Raw genomic sequence first — 16,764 nt, forward strand, 5'->3', positions numbered from 1 at the left:
TGGAGGGTTCATTCTTATAAAATCTCAATTTTTGGCTGGGACTAAGTCCCCATCTTGCTGGAGTGGGACTGCATCCTGATAGTTGCCCTGAACATTAGCTATCATAGCTTGGGTTAGCACCTGGAAAGTAGTCCAAAACTCTGTATCTGATACATTCTCATTTAAAGGATCTACGAGCTGAGGTGGATGGTTATTATTTTTGCAGTCTCGATGAGAAGGTATTTTCTGTCAGGTGAAATCACGAGTTAGAAGTAGATAGAGAGACTGAACACATGATAAATCATGAAAGAAGAGATGATTTACTAAAATAATTATAGCCTTTTGCTCATAGATGTGGTGCACTTCACATCAATGATCAAGTCTCTATGTAACGCGGATTGTCTGACTCCCTAGGATTCTTTAAACCTTCGGCTCTGATACTAAGTTTGTAATGCCCAAAAATCTAATTTTGAACATGCCAGACGGCGCTTCAAACTACAAGTAGTCCTGACCTAACCCTGGATGCTTTTCTACTAAATCTGAATCTCAACATAGAGGAAATATGAATATGAAAACATAATAAATGCAGAAATATTATCTGTAACATACTAATCTCACAAGTCTTGGTAAAATAATACTAAAAAATCTAAATACTGAATCAAAATTCTAAAACTAAATCTAGTAGTCTGACAAGCCTCTGCTGACTGAATCTAGAGATCATTGGGACAGGGCCTTAGCTGACTCAAACTGTCTAAAACAAATAATGAAACTTCTAATAATAAACTAGAAATTTGAATAGCTAAGTTCCCAAACTATGAGGACTCACCAACTGTTGGGATGTAGATGAGATGCTCAAAAATCACTTATGTTGCTGAGACTGAGCACCTGAACCTACATTATGACACAATGCAACACATAGACGTATATGTGGATCAGTACTTTGACGATGTACTAAGTATATGGGGTGAATGCAATAAGTAAGCAATATTTTCACAATTTATAAAATCATGCATGCTAAATGTAAATGACTCACATAGGCTTGAGTAATTTGAAATCTGAAGATCATAAATCAAGAATAGTAAAGCACATAATATAAATCTTGTGAGTACACTTAGTTCTGAAATCTGTATTCTGTTCTTATTCTGAAATCATATAGGCTAAGTAAAATTTGAAACTCATTGTGCATTGAAAAATACTTTATCTGAACAAAATTCTTTCAAAACTTTTCTTTACTAGTAGGGAGGTTCTTCTAATCGACATAAACCATGTGAGCATTCATGGATTCCAATGTTCTTATCTCCTGAAGGAGGAATCCTCACGTTAGAGAGAAGAGTTATACTCTTGTCAGAGAGTATAAACTATCTAAGTAATCACATATCTATCATCCATGTAGAAGTGGGAACAATCTAAATCCTATGTTGGCACATAGTTTTGGGGTATGAAACCATAGTAATGTTCCCATCTTGGTGCTAAATACTACTTCCATTAAATCTGTATGCTCATTCTGATTGAAATCCACTTTTAAAATAATCTAATGGTTTATAATGAAAACAACCGTATATTTCTAAAGCTAAATCAGTAATCTGAATCTGTAATGTGGATTTCATATCTATTCTGAGACCAAAAGGTTAAATTTTTATCAATAATCTGAAGGGAATCTAGTCATAGGGTACTTATAGCGCAACAATTCTATAAATAGCACTCTTTAATTAGGGCTTAATGACCCATGTATCAATCTCACGTTAAAATATCAAAATATTCATGCTTGATAATGTAAACATTGATAATTCAATTCAAAATCTGGAAATTTCTGCAATATGCATGAAAATATAAACATAATCATGTAATTCAATTTCATGGAAACTCACATAAAATTTAGTAAATTCATAACTAAAATAAGTTTTGGGAACAAAGATGAAAGGAGTATTCTTGTTCATAACCCAACATACCTCAATTGATAAACTAGATGCTAAAACTTGAATCTTGGATCTCTATTGATGCTTTGAAGGTTAATTCGACTCCGAGTTTGTTCGATTAATAAAGTTGGTACGGGGGCAAATAAGATTTTTGTGGCATTATCTTCTACTCCTATACCTGGTGGTATGACATCTACTTCTATTACTGCTCCTGGTTCTAGTATTGTTTGGATGAGCTTGTATGCTTTGGTGTTCCGACAGGAATCTGAGGCATCACCTGATGTCATTACTAGTACATTAAAACTTTTCTCTCATGACATATATTATTTGCTTGATATGGGTTTGATAACGCTCAAATTACACTCTTGAATAGGTGTAAGCGATCGTTGTCAATATAAAACCCAACTAGGTTGGGGTCGAATCCCACAGGGAATAGGGTGTGAACGTTAATTTATTTACGAAATACTTTACTGGTAGTTTATCATTTCCAAAAGTTGGGGGTTTAAAGTTCACAATGTATCAATCTTCACTTTATGAATTTTTAGAGTTGTTATCAATATAAATGGGAAACCAGGGTTATGATCACCAAAGGTTTTGGTTATTGACAGATACCAGGTAATGCTAGAGATCCTCGAAATGAGTAGAACAACGGAATATCCCTGAGTATAATACTACCTGACTTATCTCTCAACCTCACCAAACAATTCATTATCTAATTCTCTCAAACTTAGATAATTTATCTATATCCAATCGGATGTTATCTTAGGTAGATTAATCCAGTTACGACATTAATAATTAAACAGAAGGTTGGTAGCTTCCGACTCCCTATTGATAATTCCCGTCCTCTAGTCTTTTTCTCCGTTAGAAGCAAATAAAACCTAAGGGATAATCTAATGTTTGCAACCACTATATTTCAGTTAAAACCACAGAATTTCAAGATGTTCTACTACTCTTTGAATCCGTTAAACACCTAGCATCACTTCAAACCCTAATCCTTGGATCCCATAATCCCGGCTAATGAAATTAGCCGCTCATGATTTGATGAAGGAAATCACAAGTTGAATTCATGATAATAATAATAAATTTACGTATAGATGGAAAACAACAAATAATTTCTTCAATTAAATCCCAAGTTAGAAACCCAATAATAGTTGATAAGAAAGAAAATAAAAATAATTGGCAAAAGAGAACAATATATGTGTTTGTCCCTCCAAAATTCTTGTTCTGAATAATGAAAACTTCTTCTTAAAACCCCTAAAAAGTTCTATTTATAATAAAGCCTAATTAAGGAAATAAAATAACAAAATCACAGTTGGGCTCGAATTTAGGTGACGCCATATTGGTGTTGGTCGTCAGGCTTCTGACGACGTCTCAGATATGTCGTCAGAAGTCATGCTATCTTGAACTGTTCTGTCTTACTCTGAAGATGTCCTATGAAGGCTTACCACATTTGTGACGGCTTGTAGAAAATTTCATCAGAACTTCAGCTTATTTCACCATGTTCTGCCTCATTCTGATGGCATTTCTGATGGCTTACCATACTTGTGATGACATATTGAGAATGTCGTCACTCTTATCCAGCAACTCTTCTTCACTGTTATTCCTGATGCCTTTTTTTGGTAGCTTACACATCTCTGATGGCTTGCAAAAAATGCCGTCAGACACATATCAGCTCACTTGTACCAAATTTTACTTATTTTGTTCATCTTTCCTATGTTTTCCTCCCATCCTTGCTACAACTCAATATCACAAGAAAATGATTAAAAACAACCAAAAGTTGCTTAAGACTTCACAATTATTTAGAGTTAAAAACCTCAAATGTGTTAGCATCTGCTCACATATCAACGCCCTCAACTTAAAACAATTGCTTGTCCTTAAGCAACTAAAACACAACTAAGAGAATACAACGAACATTCAGCAGTCAACAACTAATTCTTAGCTCAAAACTCAGTTTACCACCTCAAAGGTCAACCAACTCAAACTACTGTGCAATTTATTAAAAACCAACAATGTAACACAAAGGCTTCTACCCATGGCATCACTACATGCCAACAATCATGCATGTAATGTAAACTACCCAAACAAGCAAGTAACTTAGCAAGATACTAGTGTGCCCTCACAATAAAGAAATTCCTCTTTTCTTTTATTATCAACAATCAAGGTATAATCATAGGGATAATCACAAAGACTCTCGTACTTAGAATGAAGTTCAACCAGTGTATACCAAATACCATATGCTTGCCCTTATCGTCATTACCGAAGTGTCTAGACAGGTAAGATAGGATCACTATAGGACTTTCTCAGGCTTGTAATGTAGGCTAGGGGCTGGTATGGTATTAAACGGCATTTAGAGTGAATAACCTCCTTGGCACTACCTTATCTTGTGGTGTCTACTTATTAACCTCTTTTTCTCTTTTTTTTCTTTTCTTGGTCACACTTTCAGGATGGGTGCACTTCTTTTTATTCCAACAGATTTTCTTTACTTGCTCTTTTTCACCAACACCCAGCCTTTTATTCTTTTTCTTTGATTCTTTCTCTTCTATTCTATCCTTCTTCATACCCAACTTATATCACGCACCCCTATGATAGCCACCCTCAACTTAGGCTATTTGCCTACGTTGAGGTGCACAGAGTCCAATGAGGACCAGGGCCAAAATAGGTTCATTATGATTTAAAAAGGGACGGTGATGGGTTTCATAGAAAGAAAATGGTCAATTTAGGCTCAAACAGGGACCAAGGGATATAATGCATTACAGGGAAGGTCATTTAGGCTAAAAGTGACTTACATTAAAAAACGGCCTATGATCCTTTCCTAACCCCTATCTCTTAACCAAGGCAAAACGAACTAGACAAGTTCTAGACTCAGCAATACCACAGGGAACATAGTAAGATCTCACACACACTTGGCACACATGCATTTCACTAACTACTACTTATCTGGTTTATGCAGTTATTCTGCTGTGATTGTTAAGCACAAAACTAATTCCCTAACCAGATGCTCAATAGTTGCAATTTGAGGCAATTCACACAGTCATGACAAACAAACCTTTGGAGAGGTGTTCAGAATAAAAAAATTAGTTGACTACTTACAGAACTTGCACTACCCCTAGTTATTTATAGAATATACTACAAAAACATGCTACCCTACACCCTCAACTTAATATCAAAACAAAATAAAAATAAGGTTTTAGGGCGTACCTGGTAGAGATCAAGTACGAGGATCATGGGGTTTTATCCCCACATCAGTATCTCCAGTCGGGATACTTATATCTGGAGCCTACTGTTGCGCTGGCTTAGCTACCACTGCATCTGAATGTGCACTGGATGAGGCTTCTATGGCTCTAGCTCGGAGCACCTTCTCCCTTCTTAAGTGGTCCTCTAGGAATGCTTGTATTGCCCATTTAAGGTTTACTTTGTCAGTGGCTGCTACCTTATTACTTGCTTGCGTCATCTCTTCTACTCCAATTTTCTGAGCCTTCTTCTTCCTTTTTGCCCTTTTCTCGGCTTTTCCCTCATTCTCATCATCTCCTTGTCTCTTTCTCTTTCCTTTTCTCTTTTCATCTTTCTTTTTTTTGTTTTTATTCTTCTATACAGGCTCCTCAGTAAGATCAAGCAATTCTAATTCACCTTTGGGCTCCTCAGCCACATCTTCTGTTAATGTAATGCACTGGAGCTGTCTAATAACTCCAAACTCCGTCTTCATCTGCTTAAACTCAGCTCTGAACTATTTAAGCTCTGTACTCGACATTTCTCTTTCTTTCATATCAAACCAATTCTCCAAGTCAAAAAACCTAGTAGGCAAGGACTCATAAGGCTCAAGTGCAACCCTGATTCTCTTATCTACTGCAGTTGCAAATTGCTTTAGCTGAGCCTCGCACCATTGAGTTTGTATAGCGATTTTTCTAAAGTTTGGCAAGTTGAAAGCAAGTCCTGCTGGTGCTGCAGAAGCTGATGGAGTTGACTCAGTTGCAGGCACTAAACCTGCCTGTGCTGAAGGTGGTGGTGATACTGCTACTGCCTCAGGAGCTTGTGCCTCCACAGTAGGCACTGGACTAGAATCTGGAAGAGGAGGCTCAACTGCTACCTCTGCTCCCCTCTTAAGCCTCAATGTAGGTAGATTTTCCTTATTTCTGATTGGGTTGTGAGTCTTTCTAGCAGCGACATCTTCATCCACAACTGTGATCTCGGGCATATTTGCTGCTCTACATAGCTTAGTGACCAGTCATGAGAATGGATATGCAGTGTTAGGACTAGACACCCAAATCTTTATCTCCTCAACAATAATTTTACTAAAATCTAAGGATATCCCAGTCACTAGACTAGCAATTAGTACGGCCATGTCATCTTCCAATAGATTATCATTTTCTGTATGGATCAAGTGCGTACGCACAACGCCCCACCAGAAATTTGCCTCAGGTGTCAGAGAAGCTTTGTAGATCCTTTCATTTGGATTGGTCAACCAAATAGGCTCTCTCTCCGCTATGTGAGTGCTAACCATCTGTACTAATTCACCTTATCTTTCAAATAGGCATAGAATATGGGTGAATTATCCTGAATATAAAAGTTTGGCCCATGAAGAAACCGGTTGATTATTGTGTCCGAGATACTCACCATCACTCCCCTTACTACAATTTTCTCCATTAATGGCATATTTGATATTCTCTTACCTTTCTTGCATCTATTTTCCAGGTCCGCTTGGTAGTTTGCATAAAAATCCTGTACTACTGCTGGACTGTAGAAATCTCCTATTCAGGTAATCCACTCTAGGCCATAATCTTGGAACTTTTTCCTCACCTTTAGGTAGTTGATCGACCCTTTCATAATGATTTGTTTTTCTTCAAAGATAGGTCTCTAAATAGGTCTCTGCTGATTTCTACGCAGACCATTAAGATGTACCCTTTCAGCTCCCTAAATGAGCCATCTAACATTATCTTTAACCTCTGGGTTTTTGCATCTCACTACATCTCTCTGAATTGGAGAATCATCATCACTTTGCTTTTGTGAGGATGGTGGTCCCGATTCTGTCTCCTTAGACCCCTACTCTTCAGATTCAGCCTTCTCAAACTCAGGCTATTCAGACTAAGTTTGCTTGGAACCCTCTTGCTTAGAGGACTCACTCTCAGGTGGGGTAGTAGTTTCAGTATCATCACTATCTTCTACCTAAATGGGTTTAGGTAGAGGAGATGTCTTTGGGCTTGGTTTCTTTCTCTTTCACCTGAGAAGTGGTTCTTCATCTTCATAGTCGAAGTCCTCATTAATAAGCTTCTGAACCACTTTTGGCTTCGCCACTTTCTTTAGAGTGTTAGGACTCTTTCTCTTAGGTGCTATTTTTATTCTCGCAGTAAGTTAGGGTCAATTTTCAGTGTTCTAAATCATATAAATAAATAAGATGCATCAGTGGTTACTTAGAATCCCTAAAAAGGGTTCAATTCAGTTTTAGTTTAGAGGCTTGATGACATCTCTGGTAAGTTGTCGTATTTATAACGGCTTACCATAGACGTCGTCAGCCTCAAGCAGTGACTACTGAAATTTCTCAACTTTTGATGACATTGTCTGGTAAGACATCACACCTGTGACGACGTATCAGATATTTCATCAGACCTTAACAGAACCTCATCTTTTTTTATTTAACTTATGATGACATTTATGGTAAGCCATCACAGATGCGACGTCCTACCATAAATGTCGTCATCTCAGAACACAATCTTTTAACTCTCTTTTTCATTGATTTTTGACTTCAATTTTGACTTGATTTTAACTTAAGTTGAGTTCTTGAGCTGCTCTTTTGATCTTTTTCAGTTAGAACCCAGTGAAACCCTAGATTCAAAGTAGTTTGTAGTTCTTTAATCTGCTTAAGCTCCTTTGAAAAAAGGTTGAACTTCTCCTATTATACATACCCAAAAGAAAGAAGGGTTTTAAGCATCAAGCATACCTGATTGTCGACTTGCACACTTCCTTAACAATGAAGCTTAGTTTGTATGAAGTGTGATCTTGAGGTGAGAGAATGCGGATGACAGAAGAAAGTTGGTCACTTTGCTTTCATCCAATCTCTCAAGGGAAAGGCTTTCTTTCTTAGTTGTGATCAAGTTGGAGAAGGAAGGAAGATATTATGTATTCTAGCTAAAGAAGGAAATAACTAAACATGGAAACCAAATAAACTACCGAGAAGTTGAAGATTTTAAGCATAGGTCGGGTCGGATCCAACTTAACATCTGGACCCGTAATACCTGATGACGTAGAAAAATGCCATCAGAGTTGTGGTAACTCATTAGGCAATATCATCAGGGTTAGGCAGACACTACTTCATACTAGACCTCTCTAACGTCATTTTCTGGTAAGCCATCACATATGTGATGTCTTACCATAAAGGTCGTCAGGGTCCTTTTTAACAAATAATCTTGATTTCACCTTCCAGGTATTAAAAACCTAACTATAAGAATAAAAACTAACCTAAAAATGAATGAAAATAAAATTTTGGGTTGCCTCCCTATAGCGCCTGATTTAATATCGCGGCACGACTCAGTTATCTTGGCTACTCAGAATTCACCAAGAAATCATACCGATACCTTTTTTCATCTACATAGAATACATCCACGACTGTGAATACACTCATCACTTCTTGATTCACTGTGGATGAGTGCATTTTAAACTTTGATTCATTTTTCCCAACTCAAAACTTGAGCTCCAAATCAAATAGCACTCTCTCGGTGGCCAATAATGGTCTTCCCAGAATAATAGGCACCTCAAAATCAACATCACAGTCTAGAACCACAAAATCCGTAGGGAGAATGAAGTCGGCCACTTTCACTAGCACGTCATGTAGAATACCCACAGGCCTTTTGATTGACCTATCTGCCATCACGAGTCACATGTTTCTAGGAGTAGGTGCCCCTACATCAAGACTCTTATAGACGGCCAGTGGCATCAAATTAATACTTGCTCCAAGGTCACACAAAGCTTTCTTAAATTTCACAGGTCCTACTGTGCACAGAATAGTGAAAGCACCAGGATCAGGCTTTTTTTGTACTAAGGACTATGACGAAACAACACTACAATGGTGTAGATTGTCCACCATCTCACAGCTTACTTTTTTCTTCTTCGTTAGCAGATCCTTCATAAATTTAGCATACCTCGGCATTTGCTCAAGTGCCTCCATCAATGGCACCGTCACTGTCAGTTATTTCATTACTGCCATGAATTTGCTAAATTTTTCTTATTATCTTCTTTCTTCTTCAACCTCTGTGGAAATAGAGGTGGTGGTCTTGGCATTTGTTTCCATACCACTTTCTCTTTCTTGTCATTCTCTTTCTCTAATATGTCAACAAAGCCATCCACCTTCTCAGACTCCACTGGATTTTTTCCTTCTAATTCATCAACACTTACCTCCTTCTCCATAGCTTTACCCATAGAAGGGCTAGATAATATCTTACCCCTTCGAGTGGTAATCGCCAAACAAAAGCCATCAGTCCATGAGTTTTAAATCGTATCACTAGGTAAAGTGCCCACTTTTCTTTGGTTTAAAGTAGTTGAAAGTTGGCTTATCTATTGCTCTAACTGCTTAATAGAAGCAGAGTGTAAGCTAACTAGCTGACTGATGGTAGAAAACTCACTTTTCATATTAGTTACCCCCGAGTTAGTAGCTTCAACTCCCTTCAATAGCTTTTTCATCATGTCTTCCATGGACATCTTGCCAGAACTAGTAGATACAATATCCCAACTTCCAGGAGGAACATACAAACCACTCATGTCATTGTTATTTCTCCAATGCCCCTGATCTCTATCTTTATAATCAGGCTTGTCAAAGAAAGTCCGACCTTGGTTCCCTTGGCTATTGCCTTGAAAACCCCCTGATTACTCACATAGTTGGCCTCAACATAAGCACCTGTAGATACGGTACCTTGAGCATCCACAACGTTAATCATTTTAGTCTTGTCGGATAGCAAGTGCTTAGACAGTAAGTCCATCTGTGTCTTCAAGTGGGCCATATACTAATCTCACTCCTCATCCCTTCTATGTTGTTCTACAGTAATACTACCAGCAATCATAGGGCTAGCCACTACAGAATCCCTAGTATCCTAAGCTTAACTTTGCTTGGTCATTCTATTTAGCATGTCAAAAGCATCCAGAAAAAAGAGGTTAATGAACGAACCACCTATAGCGTTGTCGACTATTGGCTTTGTCACAGAGTTGAAAGCTCTGTATAAGGTCTCCATCAAATGCAAGTTCGTCATATTGTGGTTCGGACATTATGCACCTTTCCCAAGTCTCGTGCAGTACTTCAGTTGTAAGCTGTCTAAAGTTGCTAATCTTATCCCTCAACTGTACCCTTCTGGAGGGTGGAAAGAACTGTTCTAGGAATGCATCTTTCAACTGTCTTTAGTTGGTTATAGAATTAGGCTCTAACTCATTCAACCACACTGTTTCCTCTTCAGACAGAGACAATGGAAATAACCTCAATCTGATTGCATTCTGACTTACTCCTGGATTGTCAAAGGATTTTTAGATGGTGATGAAGTTCTCCAAATGGATGTTAGGATCATCACCAAGCAAGCCTCCAAATAACCCCTTCAAATTCAGGAGTTAGATCATGGTACTTGTTATGCTAAACTTTGCACCTGGTGCCAACGATGGCGGGATGATAGAACCCGTAGAACTAGCTCCGTCCATTCCTTCATCATCATCATCATCCTCATGGTTTATAGGCTATTGACCATATCTACCTCAACCTGGATGATTTTTATTGACGTTTTGCTGTACTGGTGCACCAAATTTCTCTGCTCTTCTTAGGTTTTTAGGATTCAGCAATTCCTCATTATCCAAGTCCTCATCATCAAGGTTTTGATGATGTTCTTGTTGACCCAAATTTTGCACATTCATCTGAGCCCTGGCTAAAGTAGCTAATCTTTTTACTTCCTATTGTTCAGCCATTCTTCCAATTAGTTGAGGTTTTGGGTTGATTGGTAATAGTGGTGCACCGGAACTTCTAGGTTTTTGCATAAACAACACAGTACCTACAATAAAAAAAACAAATAAAGGTAAATCAAGAAAACTTAACTATCAACAAATTTTTGTGCATAAAATTTTTATTCTAAAACTGTATTCCCTGGTAACGGTGCCATTTTTGATAACGCTCAAATTAAACTCTTGAATGGGTGTAAGTGATCCTTGTCAATATAAAACCCAACTAGGTTGGGGTCGAATCCCATAGGGAATAGGCTGTGAAAGTCAATTTGTTTATGAAATACTTTACTAGTAGTTTATCATTTCTGAAAGTTGGGGGTTTAAAGTTCAGAATGTATTAATCTTCACTTTCTAAATTTTTAGAGTTGATATCAATATAAATGGGAAACCAGGGTTATGATCACTAAAGGTTTTCAGTGTTTGACAGATACCAGGTAATGCTAGAGATCCTTGAATGAGTAGAACAATAGAATATCCTTGACTATGATACTATCTGACTTATCTCTCAACCTCACCAGACAATTTATTATCTAATTCTCTCGAACTTAGATAATTTATCTATATCCAATCGGATGTTATCTCAGGTAGATTAATCCAGTTACAACATTAATCATTAAACAGAAGGTTGGTAGCTTTTGAGTCCCTGTTGATAATTCTCATCCTTTAGTGTATTTCTCCATTAGAAGAAAATAAAACCTAAGACATAATCTAATGTTTGCAACCACTAGATTTTAGTTAAATCCATAGAATTTTAAGATGTTCTATTACTCATTGAATCTGTTAAACAACTAGCATTATATCAAACCCTAATTCTTGGATCCCACAATCCTGGCTAATGAAATTAGCCGCTCATGATTTGACGAAGGAAATCACAAGTTGAATTTATGATTATAATGATAAACTTATGTATAGATGGAAAACAACAAATAATTTCTTCAATTAAATCCCAAGTTAGAAACCCAAGAATAGTTGATAAGAAAGTAACTAAAAATAATTGGCGAAAAAGAACAATGTACGTGTTTCTCCCTCTAAAATTCTCGTTCGGAATAATGAAAACATCTTCTTAAAACCCCTAAAAACTACTATTTATACTAAATCCTAATAAAGGAAATAAAATAACAAAATCACAGCTGGGCTCGGATTTAGGTGACGCCATATTAGTGTTGGTCGTCAGGCTTCTGACGGCATCTCAGATATGTCATCAGAAGTCATGCCATCTTGACCTGTTCTGCCTCACTCTGATGATGTCCTATGATGGCTTACCACACTTGTGACGGCGTGTAGCAAATGTCGTCAGAACTTTAACTTATTTCACCATGTTCTGCCTCGCTCTGAAGGCATATTCTAATGGCTTACACTTATGATGACATATTAAGAATGTTGTCACTCTCATACAACAACTCTTATCCACTGTTCTTCCTAACGCCTTTTTCTGGTAGCTTACTACATCTTTAACGGCTTGCAAGAAATGTCGTCAGACTCATATTAGCTTACTTGTACCAGATTTTACTTATTTTGTTCATCTTTTCTATCTTTTCCTCCCATCCTTACTACAACTACAATATCACAAGAAAACGATCAAAAATAACCAAAATTTGCTTAAGACTTTGCAATTATTTAGAGTTAAAAGCCTCAAATGTGTTAGCATCTGCTTAGATATCAGGGTTCCACTCTCTTCTATGTGACTCCTTATGTGGCTGTATATTTTATTTTTGATCCAAAAGTTATTTTAGGCTTCTTTTCTATTTCTACCCCAATAGGTAACTCAATTATTACTGAGAGAGTCTATAGGGGGTATGTGGTATATATTTGTGGTAAGTAGACCTTGGTGGATCTGTTTGAGTTGGGTATGGTGGATTTTGATGTTATTCTAAGAATGGATTAGTTGTATTCTTGTAACATGTCCTTGGATTTTCAGACCCGCAGGGTTATCTTTAGGTTTTTTGGTGAACTGGTTATAGAAGGAGAGGGTGGTTCTTTAACTCCTAGGGGTAGATTTATTTCTTATCTTAGAGCTCAGAAGTTAATCTCTAAAGGTTGTCTTTATCTCTTGGTCTAGGTTAAAGATTCTAATTCAAAAGGTCCTTCTTTCTAGTCAATTCCCATGGTTAATGAATTTCCAGGGGTCTTTTTGGATGATCTTTCTGGTGTTCCTTCGGATAGGGAAATAGAGTTTGGTATTGATCTAGTTTTGGACACTCATCTAACTTCTATTCCTCCATATAGAATGGTTTGGTTGAGTTAAGAGAACTCAAGGACCAACTTAAATATCTTCTGGATAAGAGGTTTATTCATCCTAATATATCTCCTTGGGGTGCACCGGTGTTGTTTGTGTGTAAGAAAAATCATTCCCTTTGAATGTGCATTGATTATAGACAGTTGAACAAGGTGATGGTCAAGAACAAGTATCTTCTTCTAAGGATAAATGATCTGTTTGACCAGTTATAATGTGCCAAGTTCTTTTCTATGATAGATCTTCAGTCTGGGTACCATCAGCTAAAGATTAGGGAGGTGGATATCCTTAAGATGACTTTTTATACTCGGAATGGGCACTTTAAGTTTTTGGTGATGTCATTTGGGTTGACTAATGCTCCGATGACATTTATGGATCTGATAAATAGGATTTTTCATTAGTATTTGGATCTTTTCATCATTGTGTTTATTGATGACATTTTGTTTTATTCAAAGAGTGAGGTGGATTATGTCAATCATGTTTGTTTGGTGTTACAGACCTTATAGAAACATTAGTTGTATGCTAAGTTCTCCAAGTGTGAGTTTTAGTTAAACACTGTACCTTTCTTAGGTTATATTATTTCTAGTAATAGGATCATGGTGGATCCGCAAAAGGTTGTTATGGTGAAGAGGTGGCCTAGATCCAAGACTTTATTTGATATTTAGAGCTTTTTAGGTTTAGCCAGGTATTATAGGCGGTTTGTGGAAAGCTTTTCATCGATAGTTGCTCCTTTGACTAAGGTAACCCAGAAAAATGTTAAGTTTTCTTGCTCAAATGCTTGTGAAGGGGGTTTTGAGTAGTTGAAGGGTTAGTTACCTTTGGCTCTAATTTTGACCCTGTCGAAAGTTAATGATGGGTTCGTGGTTTTTTGTGATGCATCTTGGGTAGGGCTTAGTTGTGTGTAAATGCAGTATGGGAAGGTGATTGCCTATGCTTCCAGGCAGTTGAAGGTACATAAGAGGAATTATCCTACTCATGATTTAGAGTTGTTGGCGGCTGTGTTTACTTTAAAAATATAATGGCATTACTTGTATGGTGTTCACGTGGATATCTTTTCTGATCATAAGAGTCTACAATACATGTTCACTCAGAGGAAGCTTAATCTCAGGTAGAGGAGATGGATTAAACTTCTTAAGAACTATGATATGAGTCTTCACTTCCACCCAGGTAAAGCTAACGTGGTTGCTGATGCTCTTAGCAGGTTATCCATAGGAAGTTTGGCTCATGTGGGGGAAGAATAACAGAAATTGGTGAAGGATATTCATCGCTTGGCTAATCTTGGAGTTTGCCTCTTTGACTCCAAGAATGGTGGTGTGGTGGTGCGAAAAGTGGTTCGATCATCTCTTGGTGCAGAGATTAAGGAGAAATAAGTGCTAGATCCTATCTTGATGAAAATCAAGAGTTACATTGGTAGGAAAATAGTAGTGGTGTTTGAGATCGGTGGTGACGGTACTTTATGGTACCAAGGGAGGTTGTGTGATCCTGATATTGAAGATTTGCAGCAAAGGATTTTGGCTAAGGTGCATAAGTCATGCTATGTTGTTTATCTTAGCTCGACTAAGATGTATCATGATCTTAAGAAGATCTATTGGTGGAATGACATGAAGAGGGATATGGCTGATTTTGTAGCCAAGTGCATGGTGTGTCAACAGGTTAAAGTTGAGCACATAAGGCCAGGAAGGTTGTATCAAGAAATTAATTTGCCCATGTGGAAATGGTAAGTGATCAATATGGACTTTGTTGGCGGTCTTCCTCAGTTTTGAAATCCATATAATTCAATTTGGGTCATCGTGGATAGGATGAGTAAGTCTGATCACTTTTTGCCAGTGTGGACTACCTTCTTGGTGGAGGATTATATGAAGCTGTATCTTTAGGAGATTCTGAAGATGCATGGGGTGCCTATTTTGATTATTTCTAATTGATGCACGCAGTTTAGTCTTATTTTTGGCAATTTTTTTAGAAAGGTTTTGGGACTAAGGTTTGTCTGAGTATTGCTTTCCACCCACAAATGGATAGGCAAGTGAAGAGAACTATTCAGACATTGGAGGATATGCTTCGGGCTTGTGTGATGGATTATGGTGCCAATTGGGTTGAGCATCTACCTTTGGTGGAGTTTTATTACAATAATAGCTTTCATTCTAGTATTGGTAAGGTCCCTTTTGAGAAATTATATGGCAGGAAGTATAGATCTTTTATTGGTTGGTTTAAGCTTAGTGAGATGGATATTTTTGGTCCCGACTTGGTTTACCAGGCTATGAAGAAGGTAAAGGTGATTCGGGAGAGGATTAAGGCTACCCAAATTCGCCAAAAGTCCTATGCGGATGTTAGGCGTAGAGACTTAGAGTTTGAGGTTTGGGATAAGGTTTTCCTCAAGGTATCTACCATGAAGGGAGTAGTGCGGTTTGGTAAGAAAGTGAAGCTCAGTCCCTGGTATATTGATCCTTATGAGATTTTGCACAGAGTTGGTGATGGTTCTTATGAGTTGGAGTTGCCTTCTAGCTTTAGGTTGGTTCATTCGGTCTTTCATATTCCCATGTTGATAAAGTGCTTAGGTGATCCTTCTTCGATTATTCCTTTGGAAGTATTAGGTATCTCAGATTCTTTGTCTTATGAAAAAGTCCCGATTGAGATCTTGGATAGGTAAGTTCTTTGGTTGAGGACCAAGGATGTGCCTTCAGTTAAGGTTCTATGGCGGAACCACAAGGTGGAAGAAGTTACATGGGAAGCGGAAGAGGACATCAACTCTATATATCTGCATTTGTTTTCTACTCCTAGGATTAATGCGAAAGGTATGTGTTGTTCAACATATCTTTATTTTTTGAGTTTGTTAAAGGAAAGATTAATATCTTAGCCTCTTTGTTTCAAACTTTTTTAGAGATTAGAAATATATTTGATAATGCAAATGACTCATGCGTGTGGTTACCTCTACCTTGTCCATCACCTAGGGAAAAATGTTCTAAGTGAGAGAGACTGAAAAACTCTGGGTTCTGGTCCTTAGAAAATTTCTTAGAATTTTGATCACTGGACCCACTATGATTCATGGGAATAAGTTGTATATTGGGGTACGGATGGTATGGTCCAGTTGTATACTGACTAGTATTGGTTGGTGGGATAGATTTTGGTTAGTGGAATGGATATGACTTAGGGGTATGAGTCGTATTGGAGGTTATGAATGATTTGGTTCCTTAACTTAATCTTAGACTTGGTTACTTAGGTTGGATCTGAGTACGAGTGGCTCACCATGATCCATAAGTCAGGCTGCGAGTCGTACCCAAGACTCGTATAATGAGAAGTATCTAAATCTAACTTGGCTTTAAATTTTCAAGGGGTACGGATGAAGGGTACGGATTGTATGCTTTGGCTACAACTTAGTTGTATGAGTCATATACTGGATAGTATTTGATCTAAAGGTTGAGGCTAGGGTATGAATGAAGGGTACCACTCGTATTTGATGGTACAACTCGCGTGGGCCAGTCGTACCCCTGAGATAAGATTGTGGTGCAACTTAAGTGGGGGTATTTTGGATATTTCCCTACTTATTCTAATAAGGTCCCACAACTTCTAACCTACTTGGAAGGTTATTTTCCATATTATTCTATTCATTGGCACTTAGACACTCTTTCAAACACTTTAACATTCTCTCAAAACCTTTTTGGCAAGGGAAGCTAGGGTTTT

The sequence above is a fragment of the Capsicum annuum genome, chromosome 10, assembly GCF_002878395.1.
Source record: "Capsicum annuum cultivar UCD-10X-F1 chromosome 10, UCD10Xv1.1, whole genome shotgun sequence".
NCBI classification, from domain to species: domain Eukaryota; kingdom Viridiplantae; phylum Streptophyta; class Magnoliopsida; order Solanales; family Solanaceae; genus Capsicum; species Capsicum annuum.